Below are 26,228 nucleotides of genomic sequence, written 5' to 3' on the forward strand. Positions count from 1 at the left end.
CCAGCATATGCTCTGCTGGCATTTACACAAAGCTCAAAGCACTGTGCAAAGTTAAACAATGCATTGATAAGTGACATCTAAATATGTAAAAAACAATGAAGAAATGCCAAAAAGAAGCTAGAAAGAAACATGCACCAGGCTTCAACGGGATAGTTCATATTGTTGTGGGTCTTTTGGGGGAGAGGGGTTGGTACTGGGGATCGAACTCACCACCTCACACTTGGCACGCAGGCATTTATGCCACCAAGCTAAATCCCCAGCCCCTGCATACTGTATTCCTTGAGTGAAACTATCCTGCCATGTGTTGGTAACACTCTGCTACACGTGTGTGATGCAGATGTGAAGCCACATACACCACACGGACTTACCTATTTAACCAAAGGCTAAAGCTGAGCGCGGTAGTGCTCGCCTGGTAACATTTGGGAAGCTGGGAGGATCAGGTGCTCAAGACAAGCCACAGTGACACTCTGTCTCAAAAAAACATTTTTATAAGAATATAGTAAAAAGCATAGGAACACCTCCTCTATTTTATTAAATGAAGTGTTTCCAGATTCTAGAATCACAAGTAAAGCCAACTGCTAGGGTATGTAGCTTAGTGGTACAGCACTTACCTAACACATGTGAGGTTCTGTATTTGATCACCAGCACTGCAAACAATAAAAGAATAGATTGATAGTAAGTAATAATAAATTTTTAAAACATAAGCATAGAAAAAAGACGAAGAAAATGTATTGTTCAAGTGTTAACCATGGTACCTTTGAGTAACAAATAGGTTTTTTTTCTTCCTTTATTTCTATACATTCTAATTTTCTACAATGAACATGTACTTCTTTTACAAAGAAACTAGACAAACCCTATTGGGCATAGTGGTGTACACTTGTAATTTTAGCATTCAGGAGGCTGAGGCAGAAGGATTACCATGAGGGTTTTTTTTTTTTTTTCCCAGTACTGGGGATCAAACTCACAACCCCATACTTACCAGGCAGGCGCTTGTGCCCCTGAGCTTAATCCCCAGCCCCTACTACAAGTTTAAGGCCAGTCTAAACTATAGAGGAAGATTTTTGTCTAAAAAAAAAATGAAAGAAAAGAAAAAAGACAAACCTCTTCATTGTAAAGATAAATACTAGGCAGTTGAAAGAAAATGAAAACAAACAAACAAACAACATAGGAAAAACCCAACCCAGTGGGTATAAAAATAACTTTCCCTGGGTTTGATCTTCAGGCAGCAAGTCACAATCTCAGGAACTCTTTCTCCGCTGAACTTTTCTGCCTCCCACAAACAAAATTAGGCCAAACATGCCTGGTGGGTTATACTATTCCCTAGGCAGGTAGAAAAGAGAAAACCTTTTGTGCATTTAAGGAAAAAGCACAGCAGGGCTTATTTTTAGATTTACTGTAATCCTATCTCCTAAAAGTCTCTGCCACTGAATGAACTCAGAATGTTTGTTTTTCCTTCTTCAAGCGTCATTTGTTGCTGTTGGTGGTGTGCGTGCATGTGCATACTTGTGGAAGCGCGTGCAACACAGCCTGACTGTATAGAGACTTCCCTTCAGACTAGCAAGTCCCCTGGCATATATCTGATTTGGCCTCGGCCCTTTGCTGGCTTCAGCATTTGCTAAATTATTTCCTGGGAGGAGATTAGGAACTTGGGCAGTGATAATAATAGTAGCAATAATAGTCAGCTGGGATTCTAGTCCCCTGATGGTCCTGCAGAAACTGGGACATAAAAGGGTGAATTTTGTCAGAGAAAGGAAGCACCCAGCACTAGAGGGCACAGGCTGCAGCCAGCTTTCCTTAACCCTTGCCCTGGGACCCCAACCCCAGTCCCTTTCTCCTCCAAGCTGTCCCAAGACTAGTTCGTGGGCTCCACTCAAGGGCCCTTACAGATCTCAGCTGGGTGTGGTGGTGCACACTGCAATCCCAGCACTCGGAATGTCCTAGCAGGAGGACTGCTGCGAGTTCAAGGCCAACCTGGACTAATAGTGAGTTCAAAGCCAGTGTGTGGACCACACACGAGACCTTGTCTCATACGGAGACAAGGAGAGGGAGATGGAGAGGGAGAGGAGAGACCAGACGAGCAGTATATTCATCAGAACAGCTTACGTTCTTTCAGTCCCAGCCACATGCCAGATATCACCAGGCACTTCACACTAAACTAGCTCACTCACCCCTCCTGACAACATAACGAACTGAACGGGATGGTGGCACACACCTTAACCCCAGCACTCAGAAGCCAAGGCAGGAGGATTGCTGTGAGTTTGAGGCCACCTTGGGCTACCTTGCGAGTTCAAGGCCAGCCTGAACTGCATAGTGAGACCCTGTCTTGAAAAAACAAAAAGAAAAGATTGTGAACTAGATGAGGGGGCAGTGTTTCTCATAGGAAGAAACGTGGTTTCAAAGTGGTGAAGTGACTTGCCCTCAGCCTTAAATTCTTTAGGGACTCGGTGCTAAGACTTGACCCAGGCATTGGGCCCTCCGAGCTTAAAGCTACTTCCAGCTCTGCCACCAGGCCACTCCTCTCTGTGTTCCCACCTTCTAGAAAAGTGATGGGAACCTTTCGCAGCATTCACTGATAACAGACAGCCAGGGTGGCACTCCTACCGCAGGTTTGCCACCACTCTTCTAGAATGTCCTCTTGGCCTGCCAGATCTAAGGGTACCTCCTGCCAGGCATGGGGGTACCTGCCTGCAATCCCAGCCTCAGGAGGCCAAGGCAGGAGGATTACCATGAGTTCAAGTCCAGCCTGGACTAGGTAGCGAAACCCTGCTCCCAACAAAAGCACCTCCTCCCGAAGCTTTTCCCAGTTTCATTTAACATTAGTTCATTCATTCACTCGAGACATTTGTGATAGGTTCTGCCTGTGTAGAACTCTGTCAAGCCCAGTATGTTGCCTGCCCAGCGCAGCACTGGTCCCTATAAAATGACAGCGTGTCCCTCCAATACTGATTTCCAAGGTCTTCTTCCAAGTCCAAGTTGGACTTTGCTCTGTGCAAGCACCAGCGTCTCCCCAGTCAGCTGTCAGTACCTTGTTCTGCCCGCCTCTTCGAACTCCACTCCCTGTCCACCTAAGAAAAGGAACCAGCTTTCTTGTCTGTCCCAGAAGGATTCCAAGCTCTGCTGCAGCCTTCCTGTGCCCGCAATAAAGGCCTTGCTCCTTTTTCTGACTTTGTTTCTCTACCGTGCCCAAAAACCTAATAACTTGTATTAAGCAGGTACTATGTGAGGAGCACTGGGAATTGCATCATGCATACTGAGCAGGAGCTGGAAGGCGAGAGTTAACTGCAAGCACTGGCAGAAGCGGGGAGTCACCAGAAGGACCTGCCCATGGACTCAGAGGGACCGGACAGACACCGCAGATGGAACACCACTGCACACACCCGAGTCATAGACAGGAGCCCTGCAGGGTCATCCTCACGTCATCAGAGTGCAGTGGAAACACACCTGTGAAGCCCCCAGCACAAATTCTTCCACACAGTAGGTTCCCATCAAATGGCATATCCTTTCTGGTACATTTTTTTTTTTCTTTTGGAGAATAAAAATCACCTTGGGGGTCAATGCCTTATGATTTCTGTAGGTATCAGAATTCTGAACCTAAGGACAGGATACTGAGCAGGTCGACCCCGTATCCATGAGTTACCACATCTGTCACTTAAGTGCCACTGAAGGAGAAGCCTTCATTCCTCTTTCCCACCACCATGTCCTCGATGCTAAGCAGAGCTTGGCAGAGTACTGAGCTGGGCATGTTTGTTGTGAGAGTGTCTGATGGCCTCACTCATCCACCAGCCAATGGTCTCAAAGATTTGGTCTCTTACCAACAGCCCCAACATCCTGAAGAACTACTTGGAAATGCAGATTCTCAGGTCCCAACCCAGGCCCACTGAATCAGAAACTCTGTGTTGGGGCCCAGGAATCAGTATTTTAACAAGGGCCAGGAGCTGCTTGATTCTGTACAGCAGTTCTCCAGAGTGAGCTCCTAGACAGCAGGCTTGGTTTACTGAGGTCTAAGAGCACAGCCCTGAGTGAAGCCGCCACTGTGCCTCGCTGTAAAACTCAGCCAACAGGAAGAAAATCAGGACCAAAGTGGTTAAGAAAGAGGCCCTCTGCTAGGATTGCTGGGGGGGTGATGCACACCTATAATCCCAGCACTCGGAAGGCTGAGGCAGGTGGATTGTTGGGAGTTCAAGGCCTGCCTGTACCATACAGTGAGACCTCATCCTATACAATAAACGAAGAGGCCTCCCCACTTCCACTGTCTCCAGATGGGGGCTCCTCCCTCTGCCAAAGGTGCCCTTCCTTTTCCATACAACTAAGCTCCAACACTAAAGTCCCCTCTTCTGGGAGTTTTGGGGAGCAATTCCCAGAAAAAAACGAATTGTCCCTTGCCTGTGCTGCCCGGGGCCAGAGGACAGGCTTCCACGATGGCCAGCATCTCATCAACCGCATGAGCTGGTTTAGAAATAGCTCTGCATGTGTGCTCTCTGGCACTGGTGCCACTAACCAGACAAGACTGCTGGGCAGCACCAAGAGGCTGAGTCCAAGTTCCAACTCTAGATTTTGAAAATGTAGTACAAATAAAAGAATGCAGAGTATCTCATTAATAATATTTTTTTCAAAAACAATGTTTATTTTGAGCCAAGTATTGTGTTACATGCCTATAATCCCAGCATTCAAGAGGCTGAGGCAGGAGGATTGCTGCAAGTTTGAGGCCAGCCTGGGTAAGCAAGTTCAAGGCCAGTTTGAACTACACAGCAAAAACCTTGACTCAAATAATCCAGTAATGATGATGAGGATGACAATGGTGATATATATCACTTGAACTATAATTCTATTGAGCAGTGCTCGCTGAAAGGTCAGATTGCCATCACAGTGGTTGCCAGGCTACAAGAAAGCTCATTCACAACGGGCAATGCCCACTTCCTCTTTTATGTACAGTAAATATTCAATAAGCAGATAAGTGGAAATTTTTTTTAAAAAATCACAAATCTCTCAAGGCAAAAAATTGAAAAAAAAAAAAAGGAAAGAAAGAAAAAAGAAAAAGATCACATCTGATATCAACACTGGGCATCAATTCAGTTTGGTCCAACTCAGCACTCAAAGAAAAAAACAAGTTTGGGGGGCCTGCAGGTGCCGGCCCTGAGGAGCCAGATAATTTCACGCAGCTCAGTTCTGCTCTTAACCCTGACGACTGCCTGCTGGGGGCCCACCCAGACTCATCAGGAACACAGGATCAGTCACTGCAGCCTGTCACAGACTGGAGCATGCAGGAGGGGAAGAAGTCCCACCCCCACCCCTTGCCTGGCCTAGATTTTCTGGAAAGCTACAGAGTGTGCAGACACTGTGTTCCTTGGATTTATAGCTCATTTTAAAATGTTTTGGGTGAGGCCTAAAGCTTTACATGCAACGTTGTTTTCTTTGTCTTTAAATACGATTTCTCTCAAAGAAAAGAATTTAGGAAAGCTGAAGCGAAGGAGGCCACTGAGGAAAAGAAGCAAGCTCCTGTTGCCTGTCTCTCTGAGTCATTCAGAAAATCTTGGTCCATGTCTAGGGGACCAGAGGGAAAGCTTGCCTTGCCAGTCCTGTAAGTATTGAAGAGGCTAGCAGCACAGCGGAAGCCCAGGGCCACAGTTCTCATCTGTGCAGTTATGTACCGTCCTCATTATCCAAGGGCTCTTTGGAAACTCATTCATTGGCTCACTAACAAGTGTATTTTTACTCCCAAAATCGGTACTTAGAGTGCTTTCATGGTCACTTAGACAGGCAAAGGTCAGAACAAATTTGAAAGTGGGCACAGTGGTGCCTACCAGTAATCCCAGGACTCTGGGAGGCTGAGGCAGGAAGAGCGCAAGTAGAGGTCAGTCTGAGCAACCTAGCAAGAGCTTGTCTCAAAACAAAAACGGGCTGGGGATATAATTTGTATTACCCATGCAGGTTCCCAGCTGAAGCTGTACCAAGTCTGTGTTCCTGTGCAGCTCTCATGCAAGGACAATGAACACAGGTCCTTTCACAGTCTATCCAGTGCCCCCTTTTCTTTACGTTTGTGCTTGTGGGTGCTGGTCTCGCTGTTTAAAATGCTCCCCTAGAAGCACAGTGCTTCAGTGCTACCTGCAATCCTATGCACACAGGCTCTCATGCGCCTTCTGGAAATTAGACATGTTAGCCAAGCTGCATTCATGCAATGAGCTACAGAGCTGGTGGCTTTGAGAGCACTGTTAATGAATCACAAAATATATTAAGTAAGACGTCCACTGTGGTTTGTCCCCTACAAACTGATGTTTAACACTGTCACTTTGATAGTGGGGCTCGGTGGTACAGGGCCTAAGGCCTTGGGTTCAATCGCCCACCAAAAACCCAACAGCATACTAGTACTGGCAGGTGAGACCCAAAAGGACATTTAGAGAGATGAATGACTTCCTCCTGGGGACGGGGGAAATGCTAAGCACATGGGCAAGGGGGGCAGATGGGAAAAAAAGGGCACAGCTTGATTTGGGCAGAAGGATGCATCTGAATCAGAAACTGTGTTGGGGCCCAGGGCATCATGGAAACTTTGAGGTGGTCATAGATAGACTGGTTTGAGTTTCTTCCAACAATTCTTCATCAATCAGGCCAGTCAAGCTTGCTTCTCACCTGTTTCATTTAATAAAGTTGGAGGAATTCTTAATTTTATTTTCTAAAAATACTGAATGTTTGATTGGTGCATTTCTAAAATTCAGGTGAACAAAAATAAAAGTAAAGTCAACTACATTGCTATACTCTAAAAATAATCACTATTTATGTTTTTGTGAATCTCTCTCTAGAATGTTAAGTAAATATTTTGCTGGCATACATGCATGCATGTGTGTGTGTGATACTGACCTTATTTACAAACTAAGATCATACTGTGCGTTTCAAGTAGCTTCTTATCACTTCACAAACGCTGCAAACATGTTACAGATGTTAATAAACATGCTGCTTCCCCACTAGCTGTAACACATGCAGGATCCCACTGAATGGACGGGCCAAGATTTGTTAAGTTTTCCTTCCCTGAAGAATTTGTGTCTCTGCATGGCAAGGACTGTTCTTCCACATGATGACACATGCTCATGTCCAGTACTCTTGGAAGCTGGGGCAGGAAGATGACAAATTCTACGCCACCCAAGGTAACTTAAAAGAGACCCTAGCCAGCCAACTACAAACTGAAATCTCTTACAAACTGTGAGCTAAAATAAACCTTGCCTCCTTTTTTTTTTTTTTTTTTTTTTAATTTAAGAGGAAAAAGAGAAAAACACAAAAGAAACCAAAGCGGCGTAAGGGTACACGCAATACAGAACTACAAAACAAAACAAAACAAAACAAAACAAAAAACCATAACAGTAAGAAATTACCTGCTAGTAGATTACACACTATTTTCTTGAAAATAGTTCCTCAAGTCACAGTATCAAAGAACACAAGGTGGACATTCAAACAGGGAGACTGCAAACAGCTGTGTTCAATGTTCCAAAAACATTGATAAAGTCAGCTATTTAACACCCCCAAACACACTTGCTGTTATATCCGTTAGAGCTCTTTTTCTTTTTTTTTTTTCCCTCTCTTTTTTACAACAAAATTTACACATCTTGGATTTTATTACTCCTTAGTGCTTATTACTTTCTTTGGGGGGGGGGGAAGAATACAGTCAAATATGGCAAAACAAAGCTGTCAGTCAATACCAAGGATAGACATAGCACATGGTGTAGAACAGAGTACAAGTTTATCAACAATGGTTATCAACGTTGTCCCTTGTTTCCTTAAAAAGAATTGTCTATCTTATTAGATATTATAAAGTTGGACAAAACAGTAGAGAACAAGACCAATAAAACTTAGGCATTGTAAACATTACAGGACTTCCAAAGAAGACAATAGTCAAACCAGAATGGGTATCTTGGTGAATCTTATTGTCTTCAAAGTAGTTGCCTATGTCTTCAAACTTGATACTATCATATAGAATGGAACAGAGTCTAATCAGTCAAAACAAGATCGTGGGAGTACTACAGGACTTCAAAACAAGTTAATAGGAAATCGAAAAGAGTTACTATTTATATATCCTAATTTTTTTGAATTTTTTCTTTAATTAAGACAAACATAAGAAATGACTAAATAATTTTTTTTGAAACAATAAGGGGGAGATTGAGATAAAACAGGACATAACAATATAACAATAGAGGTCACAGCATGACTGTTTCAATAACCTAGTACTTCACCACCTTATAACCTGACTTAATAGTAGTTACCATAGTGTCTTTTTCCTTGAAATATTTGGGTAAAACTTCATATACTCTAGCTTCAAATATTTTCATATCAAGAAGCCCAGAATAAAGCCTTTCTAATTAATGAGTGAAAACTTTATAAGGCTTCAAGGCCACCTAATGGGGAATCATGATTACCACATATTTTTATATATTTGAATCATTATTTACATTAGGGAAACTATTCGGTATTCACACATGCGAGATTGATTTATTTCACTTATGAGTATGGTCTCAAGCTGCGCCCATTTATTGATAAATATCTCAATGTGATCCTTCTTTATAGCTGAATAATACTCCATTGTATAGAAATACCACAACTTTTTTATCCATTCCTCAGTTGATGGGCACTTGGGTTGTTTCCAAGATCTGGCGATTACAAATTGTGCTGCTATAAACATAGGTGCACATAAATCACTGTGGTATGATGCTTTCAGTTCTTCTGGGAATATGCCTAGAAGTGGAATAGCTGGAATAAATGGGATTTCCAGTCCCAACTTTTTGAGAAATCTCCAGACAGATCTCCACAAAGGCTGTACCAGTCTACACTCCCACCAGCAGTGCAGGAGAGTTCCTTTTTCCCCACAGCCTCTCCAGCATTTGTTGTCGGTTTTCTTGATCCTGGCCATTCTTTCAGGAGTGAGATGGTATCTCAGTGTAAACCTTGCCTCCTTTAAAAAATTTTTTTGGGTGTGTGACACAGTCTCCCAGTCCACACTGCCATTGTGTAGCCCAGGCTGGCCTCAACTCACAGCAATCCTCCTTCTTCAGCCTGCCAGGTTCTGGGGTTACAGATGTGCACCACTCTGCCTGGCTCAAAAGAAATTTTTAGCAAGATCCTGTCTCAAAATAAAAAGTAAAAAAGGTCCAAGGATGTACCTCAGTCCAAAGGTCCTGGGTTCAATCCCCATCACCACACACACACAAAAGTCCCATTAATTATAAAATACAGTATTTTGTTAGAAAATTTGAAAGGGGCTGGGGATTTAGCTCAGCGGCATAGGCGCCTGCCTTGCAAGCAGGCAGTCGTGAGTTCAATCCCCGGTACCGATAAAAATGAAAAAGACAAAAAAAAAAAGAAAGAAAATTTGAAATGATAGAAAAATAAAGGTCTTCTATTTTTAACTTTTTTATTTTTAGTGTGCAGGTTGAATCCAGAGTAGCCTCCGCATGATAGGCAAGGTACACGCTCTGAGCTACACGCTCAGGCCCGTACCGACTTTCTCATAACAAATCACTTTTGAGTGAGGCATAATGGACACACCTGTAATGGCAGCACTCTGAAAGGCTGAGGCAGGAGGATCATTGTGAGTTCAAGGCCCGCATGAGCTACACGGCAAGACCCATCTCAAAACACACACAAAAAAATCTAAGTTCAACCCTAGACTCCGTAAAAGGATGGAAGCCTGGCAGGATGGCGCATGTCTATAATCCCGAACCCAGGAGGACTACAGCAAGCTGAAGGTTGGCCTACAGATGGGCTGGAGAGTGAGGTCAAGGCCAGTCTGCGTTACCTAGTGAGACCGTATCACAAAATAAAGGCGCTGGGGGTGTAGCTCGGTGCAAAGGCCCTGGGTTGAATCCCCAGTGCCACAAGTAATGGTAACAGTCATCATTTTTGAGTGGGGCATAGTAGAACATGCCTGTAATTCCATCTGCATGGGAGGCTATAGCAAGAGGATCAAAAATTCAAGGGCAGCCTGGGCAACACAGTGAGGCCTTGTCATAAATAAGAAACAAGGGGCTGGGAATTTAGCTCAGCGGCATAAGCGCCTGCTTTTCAAGCACGCAGTTGTGACACGTTCGATCCCTGGCACCGATTAAAAAAAAAAAAGTTAAGAAACAAAAAGGGCTGGAGATAGAGCTCAGTGGCAGAGCACTTGCCTAGCAGTGTGAGATCCCGAGTTCATCACTAGCACCACAAAAACAACATTAATAATAACCTCCGAAACGCGCCCAATCTCGTCTGATCTCAGAAGCTAAGCAGGGTTGGGCCTGGTTAGTACTTGGATGGGAGACCGCCTGGGAATACCGGGTGCTGTAGGCTTTAAAAATAATAATAATAATAACCTCCGAATCACATGGAATAACAAGACCTATTAACAGACTGATTTTATTCAATACCCAAGAAACACAGGACTTCATGAGGGTGTCATCTGATAATAAGCCTAACATGGCCTTTTCCTGGTAACTGACTTAATCTTCCTTTTCTTTCTGAAACAGAACAAGCCTAGTTGGACATGGTGCCACATGCCTATAAATCCAGCACTCAGGAGGCTGGGGCAGGATCACTGTGAATCTGAAGCCAGTTTGGGCTACACCGTGAGTTTAAGGCCAGTCACAACTGCATGGCAAGACCCTGTCTCAAACAAACTAACTAAATGAATAAAAATAATAAAATAAAATAAAAAGTCCAGTTACCATAATGCTGATACCCTCCACCCCCCAAAAAATCCCTGCATTATATAAAACTTAAATTACCTTAGGATACAAGTGGTTTTTTTCTTTTAAAACAATTCTGTAAGACAAAACAAAACACACATAACTGCTTCAAAAATAGTTTAGTCTGACATTCTCACACTAAACTGATTCTAGAAGCATGTGTTTAGTATAAATGTAAAAAAGCAACACACAACGATTAATTTTCTGCACTACATATTTCTTTAAAGTTTGTAATTTTATTCAATTATCGTGCTAATTTTTATCAAAGGGGGGCAGCAGAGTTTAGGCATGTAAAATTAAAAGCAAAATAAAATTACATTCTCTTATTCTTTACACCCACTATTAACATTTTGATGTATTTCCCTGCAAACTTTTTACACAGTTCAAGGTCAAAGTATAAAAGCAATATTACATCTTGCTTATTTTAATAAGCATTTTCCATTTATAAACTTTTCGCAAACATTTTTATTCGTTTGTGAGATACAGTCTCATTGCGTAGTTCAGAGTAGACTCCAATTCACTATGTAGCTCAGGATAACCTCAAATTTGCAGTGATTCTCCTGCCTCAGCCTTCTAAGCACTGGGATTTACAGGAGTGTGTCACTAGGCCCAGCCTTCTTAAAATTGTTAATGACTGTATGATATTCCATTGAACAGTATGTAATTATTTATGTGTTTCTCCTATATTTGAATGCTTAGGTTGTTTTTAAATTTTTCTCTACTAAACATGAAATATGAATCTGCATTTTGAGTTCCATTCCCAGAATGGAGTAGCTCTTGGCAATGAGCACTTTGCAGGCTTGCCATATATATTGCCAAACTGCTTTCCCAAAGGGGTTGTACCATTTCATACTCCCACCAACACTGCTGCTCCTTCCATTTTTAATAGATCATGTGACCAAAATAGCCAATGGAAAATCTGATTAAACAGTGACCCAGCTAGCCAGTGAACTCTGCAGCCCAGGAGCGTGTTCATGACACGCAGCCTGCGGAACATGGAGAAAGTTATGCTGCTATGTCAAACAGAAAAAGGAACTCAGCCTCCCGGCCACTGCATCAGAAATAAACAGATAAGCCTGCCTCAGAATGTGGTCTGGGGAAACAGCCACATGGGAGGCTAAAAGTGACAAAGGAATCTAAGATTTATCACTACCCTTCTGGTTTTAGTTATTTTGATTATCTAGGTTAATTCTATCTTATGTTGCTATACTAATTTTTAATATTTCAGAAGTACAGCCCAGTATGGTGGTGCATGCCTGTAATCCCAGAACTTGGGAGGCTGAGGCAGAAAGATCACTGTGAGTTCCTGAGCAGCCAGGACTACATAAGTAAGTTCAAGGCCAGCCTTCACTATAGAGTAAAGCCCTGTTAAGGAAGGAAGGAAGGAAGGAAGGAAAAGAGAGAGAGAATAAGAAAAAAATATCAGAAACATTACATATAAGCAAAATGTTCAAGCTAAAACCTTGGGACAATATGCAGGGTGAGGTGGTACATAACTACCAGCACTCAGGAGGCTGAGGCAGGAGGCTCAGAGTTCAAGGCTAGCATGAACAACACTGCAAAACTCTGTCCCAAAAAAAGGAAGGAGGAGGGGGATGGGCTGAGCAGGGTAATACATATGTGTAAACCCAGGATCTGGGAAGCCAAGACAGGAAGAGCTCCATGATTTCAAAGCCAGCATGCGCAACACAAGTGAGTTCAAGGCCAATCTGGACTACACAGTGAGACCTTGTTTCCAAAGAAAGAAGAGAAAAAAGAAAAAAAAAAAAAAAACAGGGAAAAAACTGCACAGGATTTCTCAAAAGCTGCTTCTGCAAAATTCTAGCATTTTCAAGGCCTGCCCAAGTATTTTGGTGGCTGGAGGATCATGGTGGTCTTTTCCAAATTCCCAGAAATAATTAAGTCAATGAATGGAATTTTCTCAAATGTAAATTCTCCCATGATTTTTTTCTCCCCCTCCAACCTCTGGCAACAGCTTCTGCTAACAGATGACAAAAATGAAGACTTCACAAATAGTAACAGAAAACCACTGGAGCAGCTGGCCGCTTTCTATGGATGCTGCCCTGTGGTCGCAGGGCTTCACCGCGGCGTGGAATCATACTTTCTGCCGGCAAAACCAGCCTTGGTCCTGTGCAGGAGTGGGTATCAGTAGGCGGTGAGGCTCCCCCAGAGCACCGTGATGTCAGGGCTGAAATCCCTCGCTGTGACTGGGAAACCCAGAGGGTGGCACCCTCCGGGCAGACCAGTCTCCTTTCCAGCGCTAACCTGGAGCCAGACCTGGCCCCAGGCCTCTCATTCAGTCTCCCTGCTGCCATTTCAAGTGTAATCCAGGGGCCTCGGCCTGGCAGACCCCGAACGCATCAGGAATGCAGAACACCAGGCCCCTCCCCGGCCATATGGAAGAAGAATTTGCTTTTGTTTTGTTTTTGTCTTTTAGGAGGCAGTGTCGCACTATGGTTTAGGCTGGTCTGGAATTCACTATGTAGCCCAGGTTGGCCTCAGATTTACAGCAATCCTCCTGCTCTGCCTTCATCCCAGAAGAATCTGTGCTAACCAGGTGCCAGGCGATTCAGGTGCAAACTGGGTCTGTACGAGCGCTACAGCAGCTGCCACTGCCTGAGTGGGGAGAGCCACGGAGCTCGGCCCTCGCCTGCCTGTCCAGCCCTTCTCAGTTAACCCTCACAGAGCTGCCATTCCCTAGAGTCAGGCTTTCTCAGCCCCACAAAGCCTAACTTTGCAGATGCTCTCTCTGGGCCAGACTCCTCCCTGTGAATCACACGGAGCCTGCACCCAGCAGACTCCTCCTCTAAGAAGCCTGCAGAGAACCCGCCCAACCTGCCCACCTCTGAGTCCTTGAGCTGCAGGTGGCAGTGCCCCTGTGGGTGCCTCACTAGACCCTTATGCTATGTTTGTGAAGTGGAAGTGGACAGATGAATGAGTGAATGAATAATCACTCATCCCTCCCAGTGCCGTGCCATCCCTGATGTGATATCCACAGCCTGTCCTCACGTGGCTCTCGTGCCAGTCAAATGACTTGTGGGCACACAGACACCTTGTAAGTCAAAAAGATCTGCAGACTTAGATAAGCTTCCCAAGGGTTGACTGGGCAGTGGCAATGCCCAAGGGACAGCAACGCATGCAGATTACAAGGCCCCATGTGGAGAGCCTGGGGTCCAGGAGGAACTGTGGGGTTTATAAGCTTCCCAGGCGCTTCCAGTGTGGTACCAAATCTACGGACAGCTGCCTCAGGTTCTTGCCCTGCCCTCACCCCACGGCAAGGATCAGGGTCACTGAGAGGTGCCCGGTGCAGACGGGAAGGCCTTACTCTCCTGGCCGCAGAGTCAGGACTGGCCTCCCAAAAAAGAGGGCCTCCTTAAAACCACGTACCCCTAACCGCTCTATAAAGCAGGCCCTCATGTGCATGCTGCTCATCCCAGGTGACGGTAGCGGCCAGAGCCTGGCCCACCATGCCCACACCTCAGAACCCAGGCTGCACTGCCCACTATCAGGCAGCTCCATGGCTTTGGCCACAGCAGGCCCAGGTAAGCCGAGGACAAGGTGCCCACACAACCTGGGAATTCCAGGCCTAACCACTGTAGCCCATTAGTGGTATTTTCCTCCCCAAGCAGGAGGCAGACTGGCTCTGACCTCACGGCCCAGGAAGTCTGACCACCTCAGGGCCCCACGTCTTTTGAGGAGCCCAGGCATTGGCACCCCTGCAAGCAAGAGTCTCCTCAGTTCTTTACAGCCCAGCTGCAGCCAGAAGCTTTCCAGAGTCCTGGAGTGGGCATCCTCTCCGGCTCGCAGGGACTTTCCCCAGACCACCACGTATGACAGCAGGGACACCCCCTTTCCAGGGCTGACACCCAACTCTCTGTTCCCAGAAGGACCCAAGCTCACTCTGTCACCCCTTCTCTCAGTGGACTGTGCTGACCCTGGGCCAGCCACAAGTAACAGTCTCTGCAGCAAGCCTGTCACAGGAAGACTGGTCTTCTGTGCAGCCATGACGGCCCCACATCCAGTACTGTCACCACGAGCGCACAGGTCGGGGGACAGGGGCTCTCAGAGGCTAGGGAATTCATTCAAAGCACGGCACGGCAGAGCTGCCGTTTAAACCCAAACGCTCTTCTACTTCTCCCTGCCTCGACTTAATTTTACTTTTCAGTCTTTGGATTTTTTTTAAGATATATTTTTACCCTTTTACTTTGTAGTTCTAAAACTTCTCCTATTTTCCTGAAGCTTCTGCACACATATGGCAGTAACCATCAGCTTGGGTTCTAACAGTTTCCCTTGAAGGTATTTCCCCAAAACTGAGGCTGAACTCGTAAGGTGTCTAGAGAGATATGTGTGTGGGGACTCTATTTCAAATTAACATGTTAATACACATGTAATAAAATATATAATGCAACAAAGGAAAGTAACTTTTATTTTTAGGAAAGTAATTTTATAAAACTGAATTATCAAACTATTCAGAAAGAGCTGAGCGTAGTGGCTCACGCCTGTAATCCCAGCACTCGGGAGGTTGGGGCAGGAGGATCATTACAAGTTCGAGACCAGCCTGGGCTACAGAGTGATCCCAAGGCCAGCCTGAACTGCATAGTGAGATCCTGTCTCAAAAGGAGCTGAGCGTAGTGGTACACATCTTTATCCCAGTACTCTGGGAGGTTGAAGTGGGAGGAATACAAATTCAAGACCAGCCTGGGTAAATCATGACTTAATGGGACCCTGTCTCAAAATTCGGAAAGGACTGGGTGTGTGGCTAACTGTGAAGGCCCTGGGGAAGGCGCAATCAAAAAAAAAAAAAAAACCTCAAAAACAAATTTGTTTTTTTTTTTTCTTTTTCCTGCTGATTTTCTTGAGACTGGTTCTCACTTTGCAGTTCATGCAGGCCTCAAACTGATGATGATTCTCCTGCCTCGGCCTTCCAAATCCTGGGATTACAGGTGGACACAACCATGCCCAGCCTCCTGCAGCTATTTCTACTTGAAATCCTGCAAATAAGTTATCTGAAATGGGCTAGGATGTCTGTCTTCTTGAAAAAGAAGTAAGCAAGGGTTCTCACTGAAGCTACTGAAAGGAAGGACCAGGATCCACAGCTGCCCAGTGCCAGTGCTGAACGGGCAGCCACTGTCTCAGCTGCACAAGAGGCTTTGGGTGGGGGAAGGGGCCGTGTGTCTGAACGGCTGCCTCGGGCGTTCCAATCTCCCCCTGCCATAACTCTTAGAGTTGGCCAGAGGTGCCCAGGTAACCCATCAGCGTGCATACCATCCAAAACACTAATTTTCAGGAAGCCAGATAGAAATGAATCACAGAACAATGAGCACGGAAGACGGAACTACGGCAGAAGCCTGGCCGGCCCGGGTGCTGGGGAGCAGAGGGGCAGGGGAGCACACAGGGTGGAGCTCACCAGGTGGAAAAGCAAGGGCTTCAATGTTCAGGACCTGAGGGAAACCGGAAGCCCCATGAAGCTCTGTGGGGAAGGAGGCCCCTGGGTAAGCGCTGCGCCTCGGTGTCCCAGAGCTCAGCTCTGGCAGCAAACACATGCAGGGGTTTGCTTTGCTGCACGCAGATCCTGACCCTGCGCGGGGCTGCAGCTGTGTTGGTGACGGGGAGACAGCGCAGAACCAGCGAGCCCCACTGCCCGGCAGGTGCCCAGACAGAAAGACTGCGGTGAGGCTCCCTAGAGGATGCAGACCTGAGGGGGGCTGGTGACAAATGGGAGTGAGGCAGCCAAGGGAAGGGCTGGGAGGGCGCCTCCACAACAGGGACCTCCAGAGCGAACGACACGCAAAGCCAGACACATCTGATTCTTGGTCCACGCAGCTCCGTGCGTCTGCCCAGGCGTTACTAGGTCCAAAGTCCTGACCCAGTGGGCTTGGTTTCCCAGGTCTGCAGCTGTCCTTCGTGAGGGCTGCTTTGCTAACTCCCAAACGGACACTCTGTCTCCTGATAAATGATCACAGAGGAGGCGCTCCATCATCAAAATGTGGCATTACAATCACTTAAAGCTAGAGGGGAACAAGGGTGTCACCCTGTCAATGCACAGCACTCAGCAGTTATCAAAGCCCTTTTCCAGGAACGGACTTTGGTTTTTTGTTTTTGTTTTTGTTTTGTTGAGACAGAGTCTCAAACTCATGGTGACCCTCCTGCCTCAGCCTCCTGAGTGCTGGGATTACAAGCATGTGCCACTAAGCATGAAAGGAATGGATTCTGTATTAGTCAACTTTGCATTGCTGTTACAAAATAACTGAGAGAAGCAACTTAAAAGAAGAAAAGGTATATTCTGGCTCAGAAGTATCAGTCCATGGTTGCTTGGTTTCTCTGCTTTGGGCCTGAGGTAAGGCATACCATAGCATGGTGGAGCAGAGATGCTCAATTGTCTGCAGCCAGGAGGCAGGGGCAGAGGAGGGATCGGGTCCCAACATCCGCCAAGGGCATGTTCCCAAAGATCTACTTCCACCAATTACCCCTGCTTCCTGAAGTTTCCACATTCTCCCAACAGTGATACAAGCCAGGGACCAAGCCTCCAACACGTGGCCTCTGGGAGACACTCCAGATCCACAGTCACGGACTTGGTCCACAGCCACCCTGGAGGCACTAGGGCAGGTCAGAGGTCATCAATTCCATCCCAACAGCCAAGCCATCACCCAGACAGTACATGGAGACTTGTCCCAGAGGCAGACTGGTCAGGAAGAGAGCCAGGGCTTGCAGCCCTATTTTTTGGTAGCCATTCCAATCCCTTTCTACCAGTGCAAATCTCACAAGGCCTGGGATGGTGAAAGCAATTCAAGATGGCTTTTAGGTACACACACATACACACAACCTTGATAGGGGTGTGATTCACTCAACAAACATTTATTGAGCCCTGACTGCGTTTACAGACCTGTACTAGAAACTGACGAATGAAAAAGATTAGATAGAGGGAGGAGAATGACTCAGAAGAAGGGCTGGCAGCACAGAGTAGTGGACAGGGAGCCCCTGCCCACAGTAGGGGACCTGGCTCTATCGGCAGAACTCAGAAAGTCACAAAAGATCAACCACTGCTTGTTTCAGACAAAACCCAGTCGATTTCAGTCCCAACTGCAAAGGTGAAATCCCTTCAAAAGCAACAGGCTTCTTAGCACAAACCCAAGACCCTTCACTGCCTGACCCTCTCCAGGCTTCACTGCTGAAGACCCCATGCCTCCTGCTCTGCTGCCCTGACAGAAGGACCAACGGTTCCCAAAGCTGCATGTCCTCTCCACGCAGTACTGTTCCCTACACCTGGATGGCCTTTGCCCAGGATCTGCTGTCCTTTTTACACCTGGAAAATGTTTACTTGACCTTTAAGGTCCAATTCAGGCTGGGCATGCTAGAGCATGCCTGTAATCCCAGCACTGGAGAGGCTGAGGCAGGAGGATCACGGAGAGTGCCAGGCCAGCCTGATCCACATGGCAAGATACTATCTCTAAAAGTCGGTGAGGGCAGAGATTTAGTTCAATGACACAAGCACCTGCCTGGCAAGGACAAGGTGGTGTGTTAGACCCCTGGTACCAAAAAATAAATAAATAAGAAAAGGAGGAGAAAGAGGAGGAGGAGGAGGAGGAGGGGGAGGAGGAGGAGGAGGAGGAAGGAGCAGCAGCAGCTGGGTGTGGTGGATACCTGTAACCCCTGCACTGTGGAAGTGGCTCTGATAATGAGGTAACAATGAAGAGGCAGAGAGAGAAGGGGAAAGAACCCAAGAACAGCTGCTACACAAGGTGGAGAACTGCTCCATGCAGGGCTTCAGGGTGCGGTGTGCATGTACATGGACGCTGCTCCCAAGCCGGGCTGCCCCCCAGGACCCTCAGCAAGCCCCCTCTTCAGGGAACCTGGTAAGCTCACAGCGCACTGACCAAAAAAGCCCACACCACACTGCTGGGACGAGTGGCCAACAACCACACCAAGGTTATTCAGCCTAGGAAAAAAAACATGAGCCAGGCATCACGGTATACACCTGTAGATCCAGCTACTCAGAAGGCTGAGGCAGGAGGATCACTTGAACCCTTGCATTCCTTCAAAAACCCTTGAACTCTAGATACAACAAGGCCTGGCCTCAAGAAAATTTAATAAATACACAATAAAAATAGGGCTAGGGGTATATCTCATAGGTAAAGTATTTGCCTAGCATGTATGAGGCTCTGAATTCCATTTCTAGCACTGCAAAAACTAAAATGATTAATGAAAATAAATTTTTAAAAAAATAAGAGTTAGGCCAGGTGGTACACCCCTATAATCCCAGAACCCAGGACGCTAAAGCACGAGCACTACCATGAGTTCAAGGCCAGCCTGAACTATACAGCAGGAACCTGTCTTAAAGAACAAAAGTAACAGTAATAATATAGTGATAGACTTTTTACAACATACTTGTACATGACCCTTCTCATTAAGTGCAATCATCTCTACCCTCTAAATTCAGTGGAGTATCTGGGGGTGGTGGTGCACACCTGTTATCCCAGTGCTGAGGAAGCTGAGGAGGAGGACCACAAACCCAAGGCTTTTTGTCTTGTCTTGCCCCTGTATCCCCCAGGGCATCTTTTTTGTTTTGTTTTGTTTTTGTCTTTTTGAGACAGAGTCTCACTGTGTAGTTCAGGCTGGCCTTAAGCTCACTTTGTAGCCCAGGCTGGTCTTGAACTTATAACGATCCTCCTGCCTCAGCCTCCCCTGTGCTAGGATTACAAGTGTGTGCTACTATGCCCAGCTTCCTCAGGGCACTTTTTTATCCTGCTTTTTTCTCTTTTCCTTCATTGCCAGCTTCTCCCATTCTCTTTACTTCTACTTTCTCAGACAAACTAAAAAAAGGAAAGGAGGAGAAAGAAGGAAGGAGGGAGGGAGAGAAAAAGGAGAAAGAGAGGGGAAGGAGAGGGATATGGAGGGAGAAGAGGGGAGGAAAAAAAACAAGGAGGCAGAGTGGACACCATAGTACGAAACCTGTACAGGCAGGAGTGTTGAGACAAGGTCTTGTTATGTACTCCAGGCTGGCCTCAAAGTCACTGTATCCTCCTGTCTCAGCCTCCTGCTGGTATTACTAGTAGGTGCCACAATGCCTGGCCTGACAGCTGTACTATCATACCCATTTCACTGGTAAAGAAGTCAAGGCTCACGCCAGACATCATGGCACACACCTGTAATCCCACTGCTCTGGGAAGCTGAGGATGGAGAATCACTAGTTCAAGCCCAGGCTGGGCAACTTAGCAACTTAGTGAGACTCTATCTCAACGTCGAAAGGGCTGGGCATGTAGCTCAGTGCCAAGGCTCTGGGTTCAATCTCCATCCCCAGCACAGGTGCTGGGGGAGGTGGAGTTGAGGCTCAGAGCAGCTGAAAGCAGCTTGGCCCGTGATCTGGACTCTGCTCTGTCTGACCCTACGGTCCATCACTTCATCACCATGCTATCTTGCCTCAAATACTTCTGAGTATCTGCCTCTCCTGTAACTTAGTCATGAGTTTGGATCATAAGAGTTGGAAGGAGAAATTTAAATATGATTCATTTTATCACTGTGCTGACTCCTAAGCTTCTTCAACTGAAACTGGAAGAAGAGCAATATTCATATCCTGACCTCTTCCTGCCAAGAATGCCAAGTGATTCTGACATCTGTTAGGTCACTTAATTCTAAAGCCTTAGGGCCAGGGATTTAGCTCGGAGGCACAAGCACCTGCCTGGCAAGTGCAAGGTCATGAGTTTGATCCCAGGTACCAAAAAACAAACAAGCAAACAAACAAACACCTAAGGCTTACAGAGTGGGTTCTAATATTTCTGCCTTGCATGTGAGAAACCTAGCCATGGAAAAATCAAAAGATAATCCAACACTGCCAGTCTACATTTAAAAGTCATGAGCTTCTTTTCTGATTAATGGTACCGCTCTATTCAACATTCTGTTTTGATAAGTTCTATAGTGTTCTATATTTCATCTCATTTTGATATATGTGATTGGAAGAGCAATTATTATAAAGATAACAAAATTAAAAAAAAGAGTCATGAGTTGTAAGGGTGATCAAAATATATGGAGATCTGCTTTTTAAAAATTAGAGAAGCCACTCTGGGTGAGGGAGGAGTACAACAAGAAACCAATCTGCCCGTCCCATAAACCATGTAAACCATATGGGGCCCAGGAAGAGAGAAGCCAGTTGACCCTTCGTACAGGGGCAGAAAATCAAGGAGCTCCCCTCTTTAAGCAACTGGTGTGGAGGAACATAGGCTGAGTGACAGCAACTGAGGCACAAAAACAACTAAATGATTGTACTGTCTGATTGACTTTGCAGGCCCAAGGCAGGTAGTCTGAGCACCTATTAGGAGAGTAACAGTATGCAAAACAGCAAATATGAGGGATTTCCTTCTTATTTTTGGAATCCTATATTGTTCGGTTTAGTTTTTTTCTGATTTATTGTTTGGTTTTATCTAATGTTCTGTTTTGATTATCTTTTTTCCTTTAGTACCGAGGATCAAACTCAGGACTTTGCGTTTGCCAAGTGGGCACTTATGCCACTGAGCCAAACCTCAGCCTTTGATTGATTTTATTCTGTTTTGTTTTATTTGATTTTACTATGTCTCATGATATGGACAAGTATTGTGAAGGTAACAAGATATTATCATAGCTATTGCTGATTTCCTACTATCCTGTTTTGAAGTTCTGTATCACTTTCACTGTTTTGTTTTGATTAGCTTTATTCTATTTTAAATTTCATTCTCTTTAAAATAAAAATTACTTCCAGGTGTGATGGCACTCACCTGTAATCCCAGCACTAGGGAGGCTGAGGCAGGAAGGTCCCTGTGTGAATTTGAAGCTAGCCTGGTTAGTCAGTAGCTCAAAACCAGTCTGAACTACATAGAGAGCCCCTATCTCAAAGAACAAAAACGGGCTGGGGGTTTAGCTCAGCGGCATAAGCGCCTGCCTTGCAAGCAGGCAGTCGTGAGTTCAATCTCCAGTACTGATAAAAAGCAAAAAGACAAAAAAAAAAAAAAAAAAAACCCAAATTTAAAAAAATAAATAAGTATAATAAAAGATATAGTCATCAATTCCTCTCCAAATATTTCCTCCCGATTCAAACACTTATCCCATCGTCCTTGCCATTTCCCAAAGAAGTCCTGGAAGTCCTCTTTTGTGCGTTTATAAAGTAGGATAAACAACACACACACACACACACACACACACACACACACACACACATAGTGAACGCTGCTACCACCTGCCATCCACAGAAAGGAGGCTCATAAACCCATTCTGGTGCACCCTCATCCACCTTACTCACCAGGTCTGGCCCCGTGCAACTTCTGGCTTCCCTCCGAAGTTTAAATGATCCCGCAGAGGAAATGTCTTCAATCGGCCCAGGACATCAAGGTAGCCATGGCAACTAGAGACACAAATGGCAAGGATGGTGGGATGTGTGTCTGAACTGAGGGGAGGATTTGAGGACGGATTCATGGCAACGTGTGTTTTGCTGTAGTCACTTTTAATCATTTACCAAACTTTCTCTCACACCTTGTATGCCTTTTTCACTGCACAGCCATGATCTTCTTATAGTCTCAGCTTAATGTGATGAGAATTATTCTGTGACTATTTTAACAAAGAGAAACAGTTATTTCTGCATGTTCTAAATGCATAACTATACACATATTTTGAGTATAAGTAGAGGATTTAGAGGTACAGAGATCAGAAGATTTTGGAAAGCCCAAAGCGATGGCACACACTTGTAATTCCAGCACTCAGGGGGCTGAGACAGAAGGATCACTGTGAGTTCAAAGCCAGCCTGGGCTACATGGTGAGTTCAAGATCAGCCTGAAACATATAATGAAACTTGTCTCAAAAAAAAAAAAAGACCAGGAAAAAAAGAAGAAGATGATTTTGGAACACAGACAAACCAAAAAGGGTTATAGAGGGTAGGAGTATAGCTCAGTGGCAAAGTGCTTGCCTAGCATGTGCAAGGCCTGGGTTTGCTCTCCAGTACTTTAAAAAAAAGCCAAATACCAAAAGGAGGTTCTTCCTGTGTCTTGGCCACCCTATGTTGAGGACTGAGTTAAGGACATAAAAGAAAGGCAAGAGATCTAAATGGCAACTGTGTTTGGATTCAAGCCAAAGGATTTTTTATGTAAAAAATTATGGCTAACTTTTCAACACTGATTTTCAGGATTATATACCAGAATTAATGTTTATCAATCCCTGGCTTGAAATTATACTCTAAAGCTACTGTGATAAAAACAGCATGATACTGACAGAAAAACAGAAAATCAGATGCCCAAAGATCAATGGAACAGATTAAAAGATGCAGAAATAACTCCAGATCCACTAAGCCACCTATTTTTTTTTTTTGTCTTTTTCCTTTTTATCGGTACCAGGAATCGAACTCACGACTGCCTGCAAGGCAGGCGCTTATGCCGCTGAGCTAAATCCCCAGCCCCCAGTGCCTCAGCGGCATAAGCGCCTGCCTTGTAAGCAGGCGGTCGTGAGTTCGATCCCTGATACCAGTAAAAATGAAAAAGACAAAAATAAATAAATCCCCAGCCCCAAGCCACCTTATTTTTGACAAAGGTGCCAAACACATTCACTGGAAGAAAAATAGCCTCTTTAATAAATGGTGCTGGAAAAACTGGCTCTGCACATGCTGAAGATTAAAATGGGACCCACATATTTCAACATATAATAAACTAAATGTGGAATGGATCAAAAATCTAAATATTAAAACAGAAATATTAAACCTGGAATAGTGGCACATGCCAGTAATCCCAGCACCTGAGTGGCTGAGGCAGGAGGACTGCTGTGAATTCTTTATGGCTGAATAGTACTTCACTGTATTAGTACTCCAGCCTGGGCTACAAAGTGAGTTGAAGACCAGCCTGAACTGCAGAGCAAAACCCTGTCTCAAAAAAGACCATAAAATAAGAATAAAAAATATGGGCCAGGGATTTAGCACATCAGCATAAGCACCTGCCTGGGAAGCACGAGGTTATGAGTTCAATCCACAGTACCACAAAAAAAAAAAAAAAAAGAGTAAAAAAAATATAAAATAGAAACACTAAGTGCACTGAAATAGGCAAAACCCCTGAAAACATTGGTATAGGCAAAGACTTTATGAGTAAAACCCCGATAGCATGGGAACTATCACAAACAATCAACAATTGGGATCTTGTCTTATTAAAAAGCTTTTGCACAGCAAGAGAAACCACCAACAGAATAAAGAGGCAACCCACAGCGTGGGAAAAATGTTTGCCAGCTGTCCCTCAGACAAAGAATTACTATCAAGAACATATAAAGAACTCAAAATAAAGCAGACCACCCAAATTTAAAGACCCAATCCAAAAATGGGCATCAGAGATAAATACATAACTTCTCAGGATGAAGAAAAATAAATAGCAAATAAATACATGAAAAAATGTTCAACATCACTGGTCATTCAAGAGATGAAAATTAAAACAAAACAGATTCCACCTCACCCTGAAAGAATGGCTATTATCAAGAAATCTACCAGTAACAAATGCTGGAAAAACTGTAGGAAAAAAGGAACCCTTTTCCACTGCTAGTGGGAGTGTAGACTGCTGCAATCACTCTGGAAAACAGTGTGGAGATTCCTCAAAAACCTCTAGAATTAGAGGTTTCATTCTGACCCAGCTATTCCCCTTCTGGGTATCCTCCAAGAATTAAAAACATCATGCCACAGTAATATATGTGCACCCATGTTTAGCAGCACAATTTGTAATAGCTAGATCTTGGAAACAACCTAAATGCCCATCAACTGAAGAATGGATAAAAAAAGAGGTGGGTTTTTTTTTTTTGGTACAAGGAATCAAACTCTGGACCTTATGTTTGCCAGGCAGGCACTTGTATCACTGACCTATATCCCTGGCAGATGTAGTATTTTTAATACAGTGGAGTACTATTCAGCCATAAAAAAGAATAAAGTTGAGCAACTTTTATAAGTAAAGGAATGCAACTCAAAACCATACTTCCAAGTGAAATAAATCAGACTCACACGGGTAAACATTGTATTGTCTCAATAGTGTGAGACACTGAAATATGTGTGTGTGTATAATAAACACTAATTTCTTAGTTCATTAAAAAAGTTTGTGCTAATATTGTTTGGATAATTAGATGCAGACATTCTGTACTTTGAGTAATTTAAAGATAACATGCAATGTATTAACCATCATTGCCCTCTAATTATCTTGTTTTGGAACTTTATTTTTTCTGTCTTTAAAATAAAATAAAACTTCCAATAACATGACTTCCTGATTCTCATGGAGCCCTCGAGTCTGGTATTATCAACCCCATTTCTAGTGAAGTCCAAGAAAAACGGCGGCTCCAAAGCCACAGCCGGAAGACACAGGTCCTGGCCTTCCCGCCTTCCCTCCGCATCGCACTGCTGGCCCGAGAGGCCATGTGCAAATCCACACCGCGTCACTTCTCACATGTGGCCCCGGGCCCCACAAGCCCAGTCTAGACAAAACACATGCCTCAGTCTTCCTATAAAAGCGGCAGCCTCCAGCTGGTATTTCAAAGTTGCTGTCACCAAAGGGCTCCGGTCCAGAACTCTGTTCCTGTCCTCTTCCTAAATCAGGATCGGAAATCTGCTCTCCTTGCATCCAAGGCAGAAGCAAGTCCTGGGATGTGGGGGCACAAATCCACTGGCCAGAGTTCAGTAAAACCCCTCTTACTGCAGGCCTAAAAATCGCTTTGGAATCTCAAGCTGCCTACCAGGGGAAGTGGCCTGTCCCGGTGGCCCTGTTCATCATGCTAAGCAGTATTCCTGGAAGGGTCTGCATGGACCCTAAAATCCCAATTTAAATGTATGGGGCGGGGGACACAGCTCAGCAGCACAGTGCCCCCCAGGCAAGCGCAAGGTCCTTTGTTCGATTATCACTACCCCAAAAACCCACACATTAATAAATGTACTGGAAAGCTTAGTATTTTAAGGCACCCCGCTGGTAATTTCTTTTGGGGGAGAGGTCTCACTACATAGCCCAAGCGGGCCTTAACAGAGATCCTCCTGCTTGACTCCGGGTGCTGGGCCCCGACTCGCCCCATTTCTAACATTGATTTTAATGCTGAGGATAGAAAGTCAGTTCTCGCTCACTCATGGGTGCGTCACTATCTGCAGAGAAACAAATGGGGTCCTTTTTCCCTCCTCAAGAGACAGGGAAACCCACCCAAAACTGGCTCATTCACTCGCCAAATAAAACTCTTCACGGCTCTCAGGGCTCCGTCCACGCTTCCGCTTCCGGTCCGTCTTGCTCGCACTTCCGGTCCTGCCTGACTTCCGGTCCTCACTGTAGGTTTGCTTCAGGGCACTACCGTAGCCAATGAGGACTTCTCCCTGCAGTGTGTTGAACCAGTTCCTTTCCTTTCCACCACTCTTCCCATCAAAGCTTAAGTTTTTAATACCAAAAAAGATAGCTAGATCCAGTGCACACCTATCACCCCAGCGCTCAGGATGCTGAAGCAGGAGGATCCTGGGAGGCAGGCCTGAGCTGCACTGAGTAAACCTGGCTCAATACTTAAATAAGCAAATAATCCCTT

At 45.1% G+C, this 26,228-nt stretch overlaps 1 long non-coding RNA gene across 1 annotated transcript; it reads right to left on the reverse strand.

Annotated features, from left to right (window-relative positions):
- Positions 1 to 611: 611 nt before the first annotated feature.
- On the reverse strand, positions 612 to 25,910 carry LOC134473688 (uncharacterized). Its single transcript, XR_010044074.1, has 3 exons — positions 25,859 to 25,910; positions 21,970 to 22,071; positions 612 to 647 (listed from the first exon to the last, which is right to left on the reverse strand). It is a non-coding gene; the product is annotated as an uncharacterized LOC134473688 (long non-coding RNA).
- Between the last annotated feature and the right edge of the window lie 318 nt (positions 25,911 to 26,228).

The sequence above is a fragment of the Cavia porcellus genome, unplaced genomic scaffold (genome assembly GCF_034190915.1).
Source record: "Cavia porcellus strain 051 isolate PalLab524CR breed Dunkin Hartley unplaced genomic scaffold, mCavPor4.1 scaffold_1, whole genome shotgun sequence".
Classification (NCBI taxonomy): Eukaryota; Metazoa; Chordata; class Mammalia; order Rodentia; family Caviidae; genus Cavia; species Cavia porcellus.